The 19,326-nt window shown below is 44.4% G+C and overlaps 1 protein-coding gene across 2 annotated transcripts in view; it reads right to left on the bottom strand.

Annotated features, from left to right (window-relative positions):
• Positions 1-19,326, bottom strand: part of LOC124038282 — a 139,715-nt gene that overhangs the window by 39,192 nt on the left and 81,197 nt on the right. Inside the window, exon 3 of one of the 2 annotated variants that reach the window (XM_046353946.1) lies at positions 6,467-6,565. The gene's annotated coding sequence lies outside the window, so the exon portion shown is untranslated. Of the gene's footprint in view, positions 1-4,984; positions 5,220-6,466; positions 6,566-19,326 lie in introns of those variants that run through there. The other variant, XM_046353945.1, reaches the window with a different exon arrangement.

Below are 19,326 nucleotides of genomic sequence, written 5' to 3' on the forward strand. Positions count from 1 at the left end.
AGTTGGCACTGGCCCAGTGCGCCACAGGCAAATTTACCTGAATGTTGAATTTTGTATGGAATGCAGGCACATTATGGGACACAGGCCAGGTCATTATCAATGTGTGTGTGTGTGTATGTACAGTTGAAGTCGGAAGTTAACATACACTTAGGTTGGAGTCATTAAAACTCGTTTTTCAACCACTCCACAAATTTCTTGTTAACAAACTACAGTTCTGGCAAGTCGGTTAGGACATCTACTTTGTGCATGACACAAGCAATTTTTCCAACAATTGTTTACAGACAGATTATTTCACTTATAATTCACTGAATCACAATTCCAGTGGGTCAGAAGTTTACATACTTCTGTTCACTGTGCCTTTAAAAAGCTTGGACAATTCCAGAAAATGATGTCACAACTTTAGAAGCTTCTGAAAGGCTAATTGACATCATTTGAGTCAATTGGAGGTGTACCTGTGGATGTATTTCAAGGCCTACCTTCGAACTCAGTGCCTCTTTGCTTGACATCATGAGAAAATCAAAAACAATCAGCCAAGACCTCAGAAAATAAATGTAGACCTCCACAAGTCTGGTTAATCCTTGGGAGCAATTTCCAAATGCCCGAAGGTACCACATTCATCTTTCCAAACAATATTACACAAGTATAAACACCATGGGACAAAACAGCCATCATACTGATCATGAAGAAGACGCATTCTGTCTCCTAGAGATGAAATTACTTTGGTGCGAGAAGTGAAAATCATTCCCAGAACAACAGCAAAGGACCTTGTGAAGATGCTGGAGGAAACCGGTACAAAAGTGTCTATATCCACAGTAAAAATGAGTCCTATATCCACATAACCATAAAGGGCCACTCAGCAAGGAAGAAGCCACTGCTCCAAAACCGCCATAAAAAAGCCAGACTATGGTTTGCAACTGCACATGGGGACAAAGCTAATACTTTTTGGAGAAATATCCTCTGGTCTGATGAAACAAAACTAGAACTGTTTGGCCATAATGACCATCGTTATGTCGGGAGTAAAAAGGGGGAGGCTTGCAAGCCGAAGAACCCCATCCCAACCGTGAAGCACGGGGGGCAGCATCATTCTGTGGGGTTGCTTTGCTGCAAGGAGGGACTGGTGCACTTCACAAAAGAGATGGCATCATGAGGTAGGAAAGTATGTGGACATATTGAAGCAGCATCTCAACACATCAGTCAGGAAGTTAATGCTTGGTCACCAGTGGGTCTTCCACATGGACAATGACCCCAAGCTTACTTCCAAAGTTGTGGCTAAATGGCTGAAGGACAACAATGTCAAGGTACTGGAGAGGCCATCACAAAGCCCTGACCTCAATCCCATAGAAAAATTGTGGGCAGAACTGAAAAAGCGTGTTTGATCAAGGAGGCCTACTAACCTTACTCAGTTACAACAGCTCTTTCAGGAAGAATGACCCAAAACTCACCCAACTTATTGTGGGAAGCTTGTGGAAGGCTACCTGAAACGTTAAACAATGTATAGGCAATGCTACCGAATACTAATTGAGTGTGAAATAACAAATATACACACACACACACACATTGCCTTTTCAGGCCCTTTGACTTTTCCACATTTTGTTACGTTAAAGCCTTATTCTAAAATTGATTAAAATGTTTTTTTCCCTCATCAATCTACACACAACTGAAATATCACATGTACAAATGTTACGGATACAGTTATCCTGTGTGTGTGTGTATCCTGTGTGTTTCTTTTCTCTCCTTCTCCCCTCACAGGTGAAAACCATCACTCCCCAATCAGTCAACAATCAATCATCAATCAGAAGACACACCTCCTCCTATTTCCTGACCTATCACAGTTCCTTCCCCATGGTTTAAAAACCCCATCATTTGTTTGTTCAAAAGCTCAGCTCAGCTCAGGTCAGCTCAATCTCAATCTCTCTGTAAATGCCATGTCTGTAGGTCTCTGTGTTTCACTCTCGCTTTGTGTCTTAACCTTTTGTTTAAAGCACCTCCATAGCACTTTGTCATCACCTGTGAGTATTGTTTTTGGTTATGGTGTTTGTTTGTTTGCTGGTGGGAAAAGGGGAAACCAAGACAAGTCGCCCATGGGCATACACTACCCGTAGGTGAACTTTGTTAAATACACTAGGTAGAACTGGGCGGACCACCCACTGTATTTTTGGTTAGTTAGTTAGTTGTTGTTAAAGTAGGCTAGTCTCGCTTAGGGGTGTGTTTTTGTATATTTATCGTTTCTTTCCTTGGGTCCAGCTCAGCCCCTTTTCCTGCTCCCCCTATTACCGTGTGTTTATAAATAAACCTAGAGTTTGACGGTAGATTTCTGTTGTCGTGGTTATTTCGTGCACACTTTTACTTTGTCACAATAATAATTTGCATGAGTTATGTTACGGGTCTCATTACCATCCCCCCTAGACTGTCGGGCCAAAAGGGATTCGTAACAACATAAGTATTCAGTACTTTGTTGAAGCAGCTTTGACAGCATTGAGTCTTCTTGGGTATGACGCTACAAGCTTGACACACCTGCATTTGGGGAGTTTCTCCCATGCTTCAGGTAGGGTGGAGGGGATATGGTCATTGACTAGTCTCTCAAAGCACTTCATAATGACAGAAGTGAGTGCTACGGGGCGATAATCATTTAGCTCAGTTACCTTCGCTTTCTTGGGAACAGGAACAATGGTGGCCCTCTTGAAACATGTGAGAACAGCAGACTGGGATAAGGAGTGATTGAATATGTCCGTAAACACACCAGCCAGCTGGTCTGCGCATGCTCTGAGGACACGCCTTGCGAAGGTTAACACGTTTAAATGTTTTACTCACTTTGGCTGCATTGAAGGAGAGCCTGCAGGTTTTGGGTTGGTTTTGGTTTTGTTGTCCTCAAAGCGAGCAAAGAAGTTTAATTTCTCAGGGAGAAAGATATTGTGATCTGCGACGGGGCTAGTTTTCCTTTTATAGTCCGTGATTGACTGTAGACACTGCCACGTACCTCTCGTGTCTGAGCCGTTGAATTGCGACTCTACTTCATCTCTATACTGACGCTTAGCTTGTTTGATTGCCTTGCGGAGGGAAAAGCTACACTGTTTGTATTCGGTCATGTTTCCGTTCACCTTGCCATGATTAAAAGCAATGGATCGCACTTTCAGTTTCACGCGAATGCTGCCATCAATCCACGGTTTCTGGTTGGGTAATGTTTTAATAGACGCTGTGGGTACAACATCACCGATGCACTTCTAATAAACTCGCTCACCGAATCTGAGTATTCATCATTGTTATTGTCCGACTCTATGCGGAACATATCCCAGTCCATGTGCTCGAAGCAATCCGATTGGTCGGACCAGCGTTGAACAGACCTGAGCATGGGCGCTTCATGTTTTAGTTTCTTTCTATAGGCTGGGAGAAACAAAATGGAGTCGTAGTCAGACTTTCTGAAAGGAGGGCGGGGAGGGCTTTATATGCATGCGGAAGTTAGAATAACAATGATTCAGGGTTTTGCCATTGGATATGCTGATAATATTTAGGGAGCCTTGTTTTCAGATTAGCCTTGTTAAAATCCCCAGTTACAGTAAATGCAGCCTTAGGATATGTGGTTTCCAGTTTACATAGAGTCAAATGACGTTCTTTCAGGGCCATCGACGTGTCTGATTTGGGTGGGATATACATGACTGTGATTATGATCGAAGAGACATCTCTTGGGAGATAATGCAGTCAGCATTTGATTGTAAGGAATTCTATGTCAGGTGAACAAGAGGACTTGAGTTCCTTTATGTAGTTATGATCACACCACGTCTCGTTAATCATAAGACACACCCCCCTGCCCTGCTTCTTTCCAGAGAGATGTTTGTTTCTGTCGGTTTCTGCCGATCCATTGTGGTGGACCAAACAGAGGATCCGCTTCGGGAAAGTCATATTCCTGGTCGTAACGTTGGTGAGCTGACGTTGCTCTTATATCCAACTGTATGTAATAAAACCTAATATTTCCTGGGGTAACAATGTAAGAAATAACACATAAAAAACCAAATGTGCATAGTTTCCTAGAAACGCAAAGTGAGGCGGCCATCTCTTTCGGCGCCGGAAGAAAATTGTAGAAATCTCAAGGAAATCTCAACGATAATCAACAAATAGCATAGCAAAGGAGCTGAATACTTATGTAAATAAGGTATTTTATTAAAGTTTTCATAATTTTCCCTAAATGACAACCTTTTTCATGTTGTCACTACAGGTTATTGTTTGTAGATTGCTGAGGATTTGTATTTAGTTAATCCATTTTAGAATAAGGCTGTTACGTAACAATGTGGAAAAAGGCACTTTCCAAAGGCACTGTTTATATAAAAATTGGTGCAACCAAGTTATGTGCTGCTGCTGCCAACTGGAAAAGCACCAGTGGAAAAAGCTTGTGTAGAACCCTGAGAAGCATGTGACAACTTGATTTCTTTAGATTTTTAGAGGACATCTATTTGTTCCTACACGCACACCTACCCACAAACAAGCACACACACTCAGAAAGTCAGAATACAATCACATAGCAAAATAAGGATTCTTTAAGCAGTTCTTCATCTCATAAAACATTCACACATTGCTCCATTGCTTGAAGTATGATTTGTACTGAATAAGACATCAAACCAAAGACGGCAGTTCTAGACTCAAGCTAAGGCCGACAGTCAGTAGGACTCTCAGGGGAAAACATCAAGAGAGAAGTTTAACAAACTCGTACTCACCCACAAAACACAGACAGACACGCAATTTCCCTTTCAAACAGAGCAAGAAAGGAAGGGACATAAATATTTGGCAACACTATTCAAACAAGCCATTAATGAACCGAGACAACATCAAAAAGACAGACTGCATAAAATTGATTGCCCGTCTTTAAATAACTGAATCTTACTGCAGTTGTACCATGATGTGGTGCAAAACAAAGGACACAGAATACAGAAAGTCGGCCACTTTCTTCAGCTGAGGACTCAAGAAATAATTTATCCAGCCTCTCTCCACATACCGCAACTGATGACGACCCTGTCCAAATGGTCAGCTCAGCTACATTCCAAGACTCTCTGCTACATCCATAAACACGTTCTCAACAGTACAAAACTGAAATCCACATATAAGAAAGTGTGAGAAAACAGTGTGGGCTAAAGTGTCAGTCAGCTGTTTAAAGGGCTAGAGAAACTCATCCACCCTGTTTTCTGAGAAACTCTCTAGGAGCTGGGGCCAGAGAGGGAGGGAGAGGCTGGGGTGGCTGTGTTCGTGGCCAGGCTGGGTGTCACCAGCTCGGGGAGGGAGGGAAGAGACCACTGGGCCTCTCCTGTCATTGGAGCTAGAGCCTGCCTGCTGGATAAAATAGCAGGGCCTCCCTTTCCCTTCTCTCTTCTTCCTTTCCCCTTCCTGCTTGGCTGGCACAGCCTGCGTGTCAATGGAAAGGAGGGTGGAAGGGGAGGAGAGTGAGCCTAAGACTATGCAACATTAAATCTCCCTCCCTTCCTCCCCTCTCTCTAGGCCTGCCCCAAACGGCTGAGCTTGGCTGGACCCTCTCTCTGCTCTCCTCTCCCTTAGCTACGACCCTTCGCTATGACATACAGGACTATAAATACAGGCTCTTCCCAAAAAGGAGGAGAAAAGTATGCCTGTTGGATTCACATTCTTTCAGAGTGAACATTCCTGTTCATTCCTAGCATTCCTAGAACATTCCTAGAACATTCCTAGCACTCTGTAAACAGAAAAACAAGGCTGTGACTGTTTATATAGTCTTTCATTAGCTAGTTCTAATTAAAGGGCAGCTGCCCCAGTAATGTGTGTGTGTGTGTGTGTGTGTGTGTGTGTGTGTGTGTGTGTGTGTGTGTGTGTGTGTGTGTGTGTGTGTGTGTGTGTGTGTGTGTGTGAAGACTACATAAGCTTTTGGTTTGTCTGTGCGTTTTGGGGTCATGAAGGGACCCTTGTTAGCAATCCCTTGGCAAGACTGGTCAGTGGTCTGACACTGGGCAAAGTCTATTTGGAGCAGTAGAAAGAACTACATTACCCATGAATAGCATTGTCAGCACTGCATTCACAATACAGTTGAGAGACTTCATTACCCACGATTCACGGTCGATGTCCGATAAATAGTAATTAAATGCATGCCCATCCACACCCATAAATTCAGACAATTATGCTGTTTCTGAGAATAAAAGCATATTTACCAAAACGATACATGGAATTACTTTATCTTGTTACCTAATCAGCACTTGTTATAGGGCTAGGGAATGTGTCATGATTAGATATAACATGGAAAGGAAACATGATTACAATTACACAGTGGAATGAAGAGCTACATTCAAAAGGTGACCGGATCTGATCACAGTGATTAGGCTTTCAGTGTAATGATTAGGGCTCTCCTGAACCAATCATATTATTAAAGAGCACCAAGCCTGGGGAAGGGTGAAGGTCGAGGTCAATAAACACTGTGTGTGACTGCACCTGGAGCCACTATTGTCTGTCCTCTCACCATTGTGTAGAGAGCCTGCCTCAGGGAGGTTCACATCCAGCAGGAGGTCGTCATCCTCCAGGTCAGCTGGCTCCAGTGGTCCAGGTTGTTCAGAATGTTCTGCATAGAGGAAGAGAGGGAGGGAGAGAGACAAATGTTGGTTTCAATAAAAATTCCAATTTTGATTCACTTTATGTTTACACATCCATCATCTAGGACAATAATCAAGCTAGTAGCCCAACTGTTTGTCGTATCATTTCACAAGAGATTGTTACAAGAGATTCTAGAGGATGTCGGGGTATGTAAAAAAACACCTCACAATGCCCCCATCTGAAAAGGCATGATTGGGGCAGTTTTTGTATGCTAAAGTGAACAAGTAGTAGCCAAATTTCTATGCTCACACTTCTCGTTTTGAATCTCACAAACATCGGTTGACATTTAAAACAACAAGACGCAGAGTTGGAGACAAAAAACGATTAGCAGACAAATTCATTTCTCTAAAGGAAAATCCCTCTTGGAATGAGTATAATAATGTGCCGGCGAGCAGGTAAAATTATTACAGCTAAAATAGTTTGCATTCTGATTATACTACTTGTTGTTGAATTCAAAGCGTAGCACACCTAAAAGCAAAGAGGCCTAGAGTACAAATTAATACGTTAAAGTTTGAAGTATTGATTTGTACTCTTGACCTTTTTGCTTTCGGTATGCTATTCAAAGGATGAATTGCAAGGCAATTTTGTACATCAGATGAACATTTTTATAAATAACGATTGAAGATGTGCCCATAAAATGGAGGTTGGTGGTCATCAATGGATGATGTGTTATTTAAGGTAAGGAAAGCAGGGAACCATGATAGAAAACAGATAAAGAACATACAATATCTGATCCATACTTATGTCCCAACTGAACAGTCTTCCACACTGTAACAGTTCTCATCCTCATCACCATTCATTAGAAATGATCCCGAAATACAAGTTACTATTTCATTGTTTATTGAGCAGATGTGTGTAATGTGCAGCAGAGCGCCATATGCGTGTTTGGAGCCTGGGCACACAGCAAGATGTAACAGAACAGACAACACATTTTATCTGTCGTCCATTGTTAGACTGATCACCTAATATTATGAAGTCATTATGTTGTGCTCTGTATGTGAATGTCTGATCGCTGAGGCTGAGCTGTGTACTTACCTTGATGTGCATTCCATTCGCTTTGTCTCGTCCTGCGTGTTGTAAAGAAAGTGATGGTGCATTCAACCCCTTTTTATGAATGGATTCCCACCACTGTTGATGGTGGGCTAGTCCAAGTCAGTAGTGGACCCCAGGAACAATAGCTGTTGCTTCCGCAAAAAAGAAAATGGGGATCCAAATAAACCAATAAACTAATAGTGAAATGTGATCCTGTGTATTTACAGATAGACCATTATGAAGTTTGATATTATTTGTCAACATTATTTAAATTATAAAGATTTACATATGAAAATCATAATGATGTAACATGTAAACTGGTGAATGTTGAAGTTATTTGATATGTTGGTTTGTTCAACATCTGCATGATATAAGAGCAGGTCCAGTTAGAGCTGGAGTGCCAGAGGGCAGGCTGGGCTTCCGGCTAGTCAAACGCAGTGCAAGGATTAAGTTTATCAATGAGTTTATCATATTTATTGAGGTAATTTGAAGTTTATTCATTTTTTCTCATTTATTAACATGTTGATTTTTCAGATTTCTGGTACTATACCAAGACATTCACCTTTGCTTGAAAATAAATAATAAATAAATAAATAAAGCAATTTGCAACTGTTAACCAGCGTCCTGTTCGGGCACCTTAGACACCTCTCCAGCCGGTCTGCCTCCTTACACACACACACACACAAACACTTTCTCTCCTGTGATCTCTCCACTGCTCATTTCTTAGTCCTATTATCATTCTCTTGACTTCTCTCACTCTCCCTTTTTACCTTTCTGCATCTTCTTCCTCTCTTTACTCCTGACTCTCTTCACCTCTCTCTTCTTTCCCTCTGCCCTTACACACCTTCTCTTCTCTTTCCCCTCTCTCTCCTCTATAGAAGTCCCTTATGTGGAGAAGGTCTTAGTCACGGCACGTTGCACCAGAGGAAATGGGATTTCACACCGGCGGGCTTCAGCTAGGATGCAGAGCGGGCCTCATAATCTACCCCAAAAATGTGGAGAAAAAGGCTGGTTGAATAGACTGAGAATCTGGGATCATATTTCAAACAAATGTCACTCAAGCTGACTTCCCTGGCACTCTGATGTTTGAACCATCAGCCAAAATCAGAGGACTGGGGGGTCCAGCAGGACCACAGTAGCACAGCAGGTCCCCATTAGAAATGAAGCTAGCTCCAGTGGTGGTCCAAACAGTGGTGCTAAACCTGCTCAGCAGATTAAGACTCTTGGCCACTAATTTATAGGAATAGTGTGATTATCTCTCTCTCATGTCATATATATTAAATATAGTTAGATATTTCATCAATTGAGGTTACACATTGTTCAAATATTTAATCGATTGAGGTTAGGTCATTTCCATGTAAAGGGACCCATGAGCACCAACGTGAAGTTCACAGGATTATATCAAATTGGGTATCAAATGATAGCTAGTCTATACATTTTTATAAAATTAAAGCATATACACATTTGTTAACCATTTTCAATTAAAAAAATGTGGAATAAGTAAAGGGGTCTTAGATCACATCTTCCAGAAAAGTTTTTTTAAATGTATTAGAAATACATTTGAACTGAATAGTGCGGTAAATGTTCTGCCTTTTTTAAGTTTAAATCTTCTTAGGGATAGGGGGCAGTATTTTTACGTCCGGATGAAAAGCGTGCCCAAAGTAAACTGCCTGTTACTCTGGCCCAGAAGCTAGGATATGCATATAATTGGTAGATTTGGATAGAAAACACTCTAACATTTCTAAAACTGTTACAATAATGTATATTAGTATAACAGAAGTGATTTGTCAGGCGAAACCCTGAGGACAAAAACAATTGAAGGCATAGTATTGCCCAATGGGTTTCTATCGGAAGACCTATTTAATAGGAACCAGGTTGCAGTTCCTATGGCTTCCACTAGAGGTCAACAGTCTTTAGAAATTGTTCAATGTTTTTATTTTGAGAAATGAAAAAGTATGGCTATTCTTTGTAAGTGTCACTCCAGGTGGACTCTACTGTTTGATGCGTGTGAACTGGAAAGCGCTTCCTGCTGTTTTTATCCAGTATTGGAAACAATTTATCCCATCTTAAATTTGATCAGTTATTTACATTTACATTTACATTTAAGTCATTTAGCAGACGCTCTTATCCAGAGCGACTTACAAATTGGTGCATTCAACTTATGACATCCAGTGGGACAGTCACTTAACAATAGTGCATCTAAAACTTAGGGGGGTGGGGTGAGAGGGATTACTTAACCTATCCTAGGTATTCCTTAAATTTATGTTTTAGGGTACCTGAGGTAGGATTAGGAAGTTGTTTAAAATATTTGGACCAAGTTTACAGGTAACTTATTAGATACTTTGTAGTCATGTTGGGCGAGTTGGAACCGGTGTATTTCTGAATCAAACACACCAAATAAATTGACATTTTGGGGATATAAAGAAGGAATTTATTTTATTAAATGACCATTCATTGTGTCACTGAGACATTCGGGATTGCAAAAAGAAGAAGAACTTCAAAGGTAAGGCATTTATTATATTGTTATTTCTGACTTTTGTGTCGCCACCTGCCTGGTTGAAAATGATTTTCATGTGTTTGTAGGCGGGGCGCTGTCCTCAGATAATCGCATGGTATGCTTTCGCCGTAAAGCCTTTTGAAATATGACACTGCGGCTGGATTAACAAGAAGTTAAGCTTTATTTTGATGTATTACACTTATATTTTTGTGAACCTTGAATATAGATATTTCTGTAGTTTGAATTTGGTGCTCTGCAATTTCACTGGATGTTGTCAAATCGATCCCGCTAAAGGGATTGGTGCATGAAGGTATCACTAACAGGATATCCATTTTGCATCCGGTTTATACGGACCAACATCACATGCACAATAGCACTCAGTGTGCACAAGGAGCAGCGCGAGAAGCTATGACATCTCACATCATCCAAAAACAAGGCAGACATTGGATGAAAATAAAATGTTAATGTATTTGGCTGTGAGAGATGAAAAATAATTCTGCCTCAGTGAAAATTATTTGAATAATTCAATGGATGATTTGTGCACAAAAGTGATGACTAAAGTGTCTTATTAGCAATTTTCTAAATCTACTTCCCTACGTGGCTGTCTTTGGAAATGTCTGTGGATGGGCTTCAGTTAAACTGCAGTAACAAAGCAAAACTGATCCTTGCTTCTAGACCCGAAACCTGGCCCCTTGGTATCATCTAAATTCCAGGACTGCGGAATTGCCCTTTACACATTATTCACATTTTGGTTAAATCAACTCAGGATGCTTTTTGCTCTGGTTGTGTATAGCGACTGTAACATAATATGGGAATGCCAGCACTATTCTGTGTCCTACAGTGAGTCAACCTCTATTCCCCCTTCTTTTCCCTCCTGCCCCTCTCAATCTGCACCCTGTGGCGCGATCATCAAATCAAATCAAATCAAATGTATTTATATAGCCCTTCGTACATCAGCTGATATCTCAAAGTGCTGTACAGAAACCCAGCCTTAAACCCCAAACAGCAAGCAATGCAGGTGTAGAAGCACGGTGGCTAGGAAAAACTCCCTAGAAAGGCCAAAACCTAGGAAGAAACCTAGAGAGGAAACAGGCTATTTGGGGTGGCCAGTCCTCTTCTGGCTGTGCCGTGTGGAGATTATAACAGAACATGGCCAAGATGTTCAAATGTTCATAAATGACCAGCATGGTCGAATAATAATAAGGCAGAACAGTCGAAACTGGAGCAGCAGCACGGTCAGGTGGACAGGGGACAGCAAGGAGTCATCATGTCAGGTAGTCCTGGGGCACGGTCCTAGGGAACAGGTCCTCCGAGAGAGAGAAAGAAAAAGAGAATTAAAGAGAGCATATGTGGGGTGGCCAGTCCTCTTCTGGCTGTGCCGGGTGGAGATTATAACAGAACATGGCCAAGATGTTCAAATGTTCATAAATGACCAGCATGGTCGAATAATAATAAGGCAGAACAGTTGAAACTGGAGCAGCAGCACGGCCAGGTGGACTGGGGACAGCAAGGAGTCATCATGTCAGGTAGTCCTGGGGCATGGTCCTAGGGCTCAGGTCCTCCGAGAGAGAGAAAGAAAGAGAGAAGGAGAGAATTAGAGAACGCACACTTAGATTCACACAGGACACCGAATAGGACAGGAGAAGTACTCCAGATATAACAAACTGACCCTAGCCCCCCGACACATAAACTACTGCAGCATAAATACTGGAGGTTGAGACAGGAGGGGTCAGGAGACACTGTGGCCCCATCCGAGGACACCCCCGGACAGGGCCAAACAGGAAGGATATAACCCCACCCACTTTGCCAAAGCACAGCCCCCACACCACTAGAGGGATATCTTCAACCACCAACTACCATCCTGAGACAAGGCTGAGTATAGCCCACAAAGATCTCCGCCACGGCACAACCCAAGGGGGGGGGCGCCAACCCAGACAGGATGACCACATCAGTGAATCAACCCACTCAGGTGATGCACCACCTCCAGGGACGGCATGAGAGAGCCCCATTAAGCCAGTGACTCGGCCTCTGTAATAGGGTTAGAGGCAGAGAATCCCAGTGGAAAGAGGGGAACCGGCCTCTTTGGTTCATTGCTCTAGAGCCTTTCCGTTCATCTTCCCGCACCTGGGCAAGACTACACTCAATCATATGACCCACTGAAGAGATGAGTCTTCAGTAAAGACTTAAAGGTTGAGACTGAGTTTGCGTCTCTGACATGGGTAGGCAGACCGTGCCATAAAAATGGAGCTCTATAGGAGAAAGCCCTGCCTCCAGCTGTTTGCTTAGAAATTCTAGGGACAATTTGGAGGCCTGCATCTTGTGACCGTAGCGTACGTGTAGGTATGTACGGCAGGACCAAATCAGAGAGATAGGTAGGAGCAAGCCCATGTAATGCTTTGTAGGTTAGCAGTAAAACCTTGAAATCAGCCCTTGCTTTGACAGGAAGCCAGTGTAGAGAGGCTAGCACAGGATTCTAGCAGCCGTATTTAGCACTAACTGAAATTTATTTAGTGCTTTATCCGGGTAGCCGGAAAGTAGAGCATTGCAGTAGTCTTACCTAGAAGTGACAAAAGCATGGATACATTTTTCTGCATAATTTTGGGACAGAAATTTTCTGATTTTTGCAATGTTATGTAGATGGAAAAAAAAGCTGTCCTTGAAACAGTCTTGATATGTTTGTCAAAAGAGAGATCAGGGACCAGAGTAACGCTTGGGACCTAGAACAAGCATCTCTGTTTTGTCTGAGTTTAAAATAACTTCCTTATGTTTGAAACATCAAAAAAATCATCGAAAAAATCAAGAGAAAACTGCAAGACTCAATAGAAGACAAAACCAGGAACAAACCAAAAAAGACAGGCTTTTGAAAAATTAACTATTTTTCATAAAATTGTACAGTTATCTTAGCTAGCTGAATTGCTAGCAGAATTGTTTACTTGTTGCTAAGCAGTTGCTAGGGACTCTCCTGGAAGAAGCTAGCTAGCTTACAAAGAATAACAACAAAACATATCTAGTTAACAGAAGAAAGGAAGACAAAATAAGGACAAAAGAAGGACAGAAGAAAAAGGAAAAGAAAGAGGACAACAAAGTGAAACAGTCAGCACTTCTATTGCAACTTCGTATTTCGTCGTCCTAACGTAGTCTACACTGCTATCTGCCCAGCAGCTAGCCAGCTAGCAAACGTCCACCGTCTACCGAATAGCAGCACTGTAGAAACTATTACACTCAACTGAACGACTTGATTAGTGTAGTGTTAGCTAGCTACATAGTTGTCTTTGCTGTCTTCGTATCCAAGATAATTGTGTAGTTTAGAGTGTGTAGTCTTAGAGTGATTATCTTAATTTACTGAGGTTAGCTAGCCAGCTATTTGTCGTCCTTAACGTAGGAGACTCTGCTAGCTAGCCAACAGCTAGCCAACGTCTACTGAATAGAACTTCCGCACTCAACAACCCGGTCGCATTCCGCTTCGCTCCACAGGTAGTATCACATTTTTCATTTCATTTCTTTACAGCACAACGGTTTGATTTGTTTGATCGTAGCTAGCTACATAGCTAGCTACATAGCCGTCTGTGTATCAAAGATAATTGTGTAGTCTAGAGCGATTTTCTAGGTTAGCTAGCCAGCTATTGTCGTTCTTTTAACGCAACGTAACGTAATCAACACTGCTAGCTAGCCAGCTAGCCCCCGAATAGCAGCACTGTAGAAACTATTACACTCAACGGAACGACTTGATTAGTGTAGTGTCAACAACGCAGCCACTGCCAGCTAGCCTACAAAGTCAACAACGCAGCCACTGCCAGCTAGCCTACTTCAGCAGTACTGTATCATTTTAATCATTTTAGTCAATAAGATTCTTGCTACGTAAGCTTAACTTTCTGAACATTCGAGACGTGTAGTCCACTTGTCATTCCAATCTCCTTGCATTAGCGTAGCCTCTTCTGTAGCCTGTCAACTATGTGTCTGTCTATCCCTGTTCTCTCCTCTCTGCACAGACCATACAAACGCTCCACACCGCGTGGCCGCTGCCACCCTAATCTGGTGGTCCCAGCACGCACGACCCACGTGGAGTTCCAGGTCTCCGGTAGCCTCTGGAACTGCCGATCTGCGGCCAACAAGGCAGAGTTCATCTCAGCCTATGCCTCCCTCCAGTCCCTCGACTTCTTGGCACTGACAGAAACATGGATCACCACAGATAACACTGCTACTCCTACTGCTCTCTCTTCGTCCGCCCACGTGTTCTCGCACACCCCGAGAGCTTCTGGTCAGCGGGGTGGTGGCATCGGGATCCTTATCTCTCCCAAGTGGTCATTCTCTCTTTCTCCCCTTACCCATCTGTCTATCGCCTCCTTTGAATTTCATGCTGTCACAGTTACCAGCCCTTTCAAGCTTAACATCCTTATCATTTATCGCCCTCCAGGTCCCTCGGAGAGTTCATCAATGAGCTTGATGCATTGATAAGCTCCTTTCCTGAGGACGGCTCACCTCTCACAGTTCTGGGCGACTTTAACCTCCCCACGTCTACCTTTGACTCATTCCTCTCTGCCTCCTTCTTTCCACTCCTCTCCTCTTTTGACCTCACCCTCTCACCTTCCCCCCCTACTCACAAGGCAGGCAATACGCTCGACCTCATCTTTACTAGATGCAACTCCCCTCCAAGTCTCCGACCACTACCTTGTATCCTTTTCCCTCTCGCTCTCATCCAACACTTCCCACACTGCCCCTACTCGGATGGTATCGCGCCGTCCCAACCTTCGCTCTCTCTCCCCCGCTACTCTCTCCTCTTCCATCCTATCATCTCTTCCCTCTGCTCAAACCTTCTCCAACCTATCTCCTGATTCTGCCTCCTCAACCCTCCTCTCCTCCCTTTCTGCATCCTTTGACTCTCTATGTCCCCTATCTTCCAGGCCGGCTCGGTCCTCCCCTCCCGCTCCGTGGCTTGACGACTCATTGCGAGCTCACAGAACAGGGCTCCGGGCAGCCGAGCGGAAATGGAGGAAAACTCGCCTCCCTGCGGACCTGGCATCCTTTCGCTCCCTCCTCTCTACATTTTCCTCCTCTGTCTCTGCTGCTAAAGCCACTTTCTACCACTCTAAATTCCAAGCATCTGCCTCTAACCCTAGGAAGCTCTTTGCCACCTTCTCCTCCCTCCTGAATCCTCCTCCCCCCCCTCCTCCCTCTCTGCAGATGACTTCGTCAACCATTTTGAAAAGAAGGTCGACGACATCCGATCCTCGTTTGCTAAGTCAAACGACACCGCTGGTTCTGCTCACACTGCCCTACCCTGTGCTCTGACCTCTTTCTCCCCTCTCTCTCCAGATGAAATCTCGCGTCTTGTGACGGCCGGCCGCCCAACAACCTGCCCGCTCGACCCTATCCCCTCCTCTCTTCTCCAGACCATTTCCGGAGACCTTCTCCCTTACCTCACCTCGCTCATCAACTTATCCCTGACCGCTGGCACCCCTTCTGAAAAAACCTACACTCGATCCCTCCGATGTTAACAACTACAGACCAGTATCCCTTCTTTCTTTTCTCTCCAAAACTCTTGAACGTGCCGTCCTTGGTCAGCTCTCCCGCTATCTCTCTCAGAATGACCTTCTTGATCCAAATCAGTCAGGTTTCAAGACTAGTCATTCAACTGAGACTGCTCTTCTCTGTATCACGGAGGCGCTCCGCACCGCTAAAGCTAACTCTCTCTCCTCTGCTCTCATCCTTCTAGACCTATCGGCTGCCTTCGATACTGTGAACCATCAGATCCTCCTCTCCACCCTCTCCTAGTTGGGCATCTCCGGCGCGGCCCACGCTTGGATTGCGTCCTACCTGACAGGTCGCTCCTACCAGGTGGCGTGGCGAGAATCTGTCTCCTCACCACGCGCTCTCACCACTGGTGTCCCCCAGGGCTCTGTTCTAGGCCCTCTCCTATTCTCGCTATACACCAAGTCACTTGGCTCTGTCATAACCTCACATGGTCTCTCCTATCATTGCTATGCAGACGACACACAATTAATCTTCTCCTTTCCCCCATCTGATGACCAGGTGGTGAATCGCATCTCTGCATGTCTGGCAGACATATCAGTATGGATGACGGATCACCACCTCAAGCTGAACTTCGGCAAGACGGAGCTGCTCTTCCTCCCGGGGAAGGACTGCCCGTTCCATGATCTCGCCATCACGGTTGACAACTCCATTGTGTCCTCCTCCCAGAGCGCTAAGAACCTTGGCGTGATCCTGGACAACACCCTGTCGTTCTCAACTAACATCAAGGCGGTGGCCCGTTCCTGTAGGTTCATGCTCTACAACATCCGCAGAGTACGACCCTGCCTCACACAGGAAGCGGCGCAGGTCCTAATCCAGGCACTTGTCATCTCCCGTCTGGATTACTGCAACTCGCTGTTGGCTGGGCTCCCTGCCTGTGCCATTAAACCCCTACAACTCATCCAGAACGCCGCAGCCCGTCTAGTGTTCAACCTTCCCAAGTTCTCTCACGTCACCCCGCTCCTCCGCTCTCTCCACTGGCTTCCAGTTGAAGCTCGCATCTGCTACAAGACCATGGTGCTTGCCTACGGAGCTGTGAGGGGAACGGCACCTCAGTACCTCCAGGCTCTGATCAGGCCCTACACCCAAATAAGGGCACTGCATTCATCCACCTCTGGCCTGCTCGCCTCCCTACCACTGAGGAAGTACAGTTCCCGCTCAGCCCAGTCAAAACTGTTCGCTGCTCTGGCTCCCCAATGGTGGAACAAACTCCCTCACGACGCCAGGACAGCGGAGTCAATCACCACCTTCCGGAGACACCTGAAACCCCACCTCTTTAAGGAATACTTAGGATAGGATAAAGTAATCCTTCTCACCCCCCTTAAAATATTTAGATGCACTATTGTAAAGTGGCTGTTCCACTGGATGTCATAAGGTGAATGCACCAATTTGTAAGTCGCTCTGGATAAGAGCGTCTGCTAAATGACTTAAATGTAAATGTAAATGTAAACACAGGCTTCTAGCGAGGGCAATTTTGGGGCTTCACCATGTTTCACTGAAATGTACAGCTGTGTGTCATTAGGGTTAACATTATGTTTTCGAATGACATCCCCAAGAGTTCAAATAGATAGTGAAAACAATAGTGGTCCTAAAAAGGAAACTTGAGGAACACCGAAATTTACAGTTGATTTGTTAGAGGACAAACCATTCACATCTCTCCAAAGGAATGTGGTGATCGATGGTATCAAAAGCAGCACTAAGGTCTAGGAGCACGAGGACAGATGCAGAGCCTCGGTCTGACGCCATTAAAAGGTAATTTACCACCTTCACAAGTGCAGTCTCAGTGCTAAGATGGGGGATGCCTGGTAATTATCTATAGGCTATGTTTCAACTTGTCAATTTAAAATGATTTTCTAACAAGTTGTATTTTCTAACAACAGTTTGAATTGAGGTGTGTTCTGCCTCCTCATTAATTCACATAGAATCAAAGTAAGTTCTTTATTTTCTGTATATTATGTTGTCGTTTCTACTGTAGGTGCATACAGTATGTATGTATCGATGTATGTATGGAGCATAATGTATTTACATTTTTATTCACATGTTTTCAAGTACTGGTGACAAATAATGCATTCTGATGCATTCTGATGCATTATGTACTTCCGGCGCCGATAGAGATGGCCGCCTCGCTTCGCGTTCCTAGGAAACTATGCAGTTTTTAGTTTTTTTATGTGTTATTTCTGACATTGGTACCCCAGGTCATCTTAGGTTTCATTACATACAGTCGAGAAGAACTACTGAATATAAGAGCTGTTCAACGCTGGTCCGACCAATCTGATTCCACGCTCCAAGACTGCTTCCATCACGTGGACCGGGATATGTTTCGTATTGCGTCAAACAACAACATTGACAAATACGCTGATTCGGTGAGCGAGTTCATTGGAATGTGCATTGAAGATGTCGTTCCCATAGCAACGATTAAAACATTCCCAAACCAGAAACCGTGGATTGATGGCAGCATTCGCGTGAAACTGAAAGCACAAACCACTGCTTTTAATCAGGGCAAGGTGACCGGAAATATGACCAAATACAAACAGTGTAACTATTCCCTCCGCAAGGCAATCAAACAAGCTAAGCGTCAGTATAGAGACAAAGTAGAATCGCAATTCAACGGCTCAGACACAAGAGGTGTGTGGCAGGGTCTACAGTCAATCACGGATAACAAAAAGAAAACCAGCCCAGTCACGGACCAGGATGCCTTGCTCACAGGCAGACAAAATAACTTTTTTGCCCGCTTTGAGGACAATACAGTGCCACTGACACAGCCCGCAACCGAAACATGCGGACTCTCCTTCACTGCAGCCGAGGTGAGTATAAGATTTAAACGTGTTAACCCTCGCAAGGCTGCAGGCCCAGACGGCATCCCCAGCCGCGCCCTCAGAGCATGTGCAGACCAGCTGGCTGGTGTGTTTACGGACATATTCAATCTCTATTCCAGTCTACTGTTCCCACATGCTTCAAGAGGGCCACCATTGTTCCTGTTCCCAAGAAAGCTAAGGTAACTGAGCTAAACGACTACCGCCCCGTAACACTTACTTCCGTCGTCATGAAGTGCTTTGAGAGGCTAGTCGAGGACCATATCACCTCCAACCTACCTGACACCCTAGACCCACTCCAATTTGCTTACCGCCCAAATAGGTCCACAGACGATGCGATCTCAACCACACTGCACACTGCCCTAACCCATCTGGATAAGAGGAATACCTATGTGAGAATAATGTTTATCGACTACAGCTCAGCATTTAACACCATAGTACCCTCCAAACTCGTCATCAAGCTTGAGACCCTGGGTCTCGACCCTGCCCTGTGCAACTGGGTCCTGGACTTCCTGACGGGCCGCCCCCCAGGTGGTGAGGGTAGGTAACAACATCTCCACCCCACTGATCCTCAACACTGGGGCCCCACAAGGGTGCGTTCTGGGCCCTCTCCTGTACTCCCTGTACACCCACGACTGCGTGGCCACGCTCGCCTCCAACTCAATCATCAAGTTTGTGGACGACACAACAGTGGTAGGCTTGATTACCAACTACGACGAGACGGCCTACAGGGAGGAGGTGAGGGCTCTCGGAGTGTGGTGTCGGGAAAATAACCTCATACTCAACGTCAACAAAACTAAGGAGATGTTTGTGTACTTCAGGAAACAGCAGAGGGAACACCCCCCCTATCCACATCGA

This window comes from Oncorhynchus gorbuscha, linkage group LG06 (assembly GCF_021184085.1).
Source record: "Oncorhynchus gorbuscha isolate QuinsamMale2020 ecotype Even-year linkage group LG06, OgorEven_v1.0, whole genome shotgun sequence".
NCBI lineage: Eukaryota > Metazoa > Chordata > Actinopteri > Salmoniformes > Salmonidae > Oncorhynchus > Oncorhynchus gorbuscha.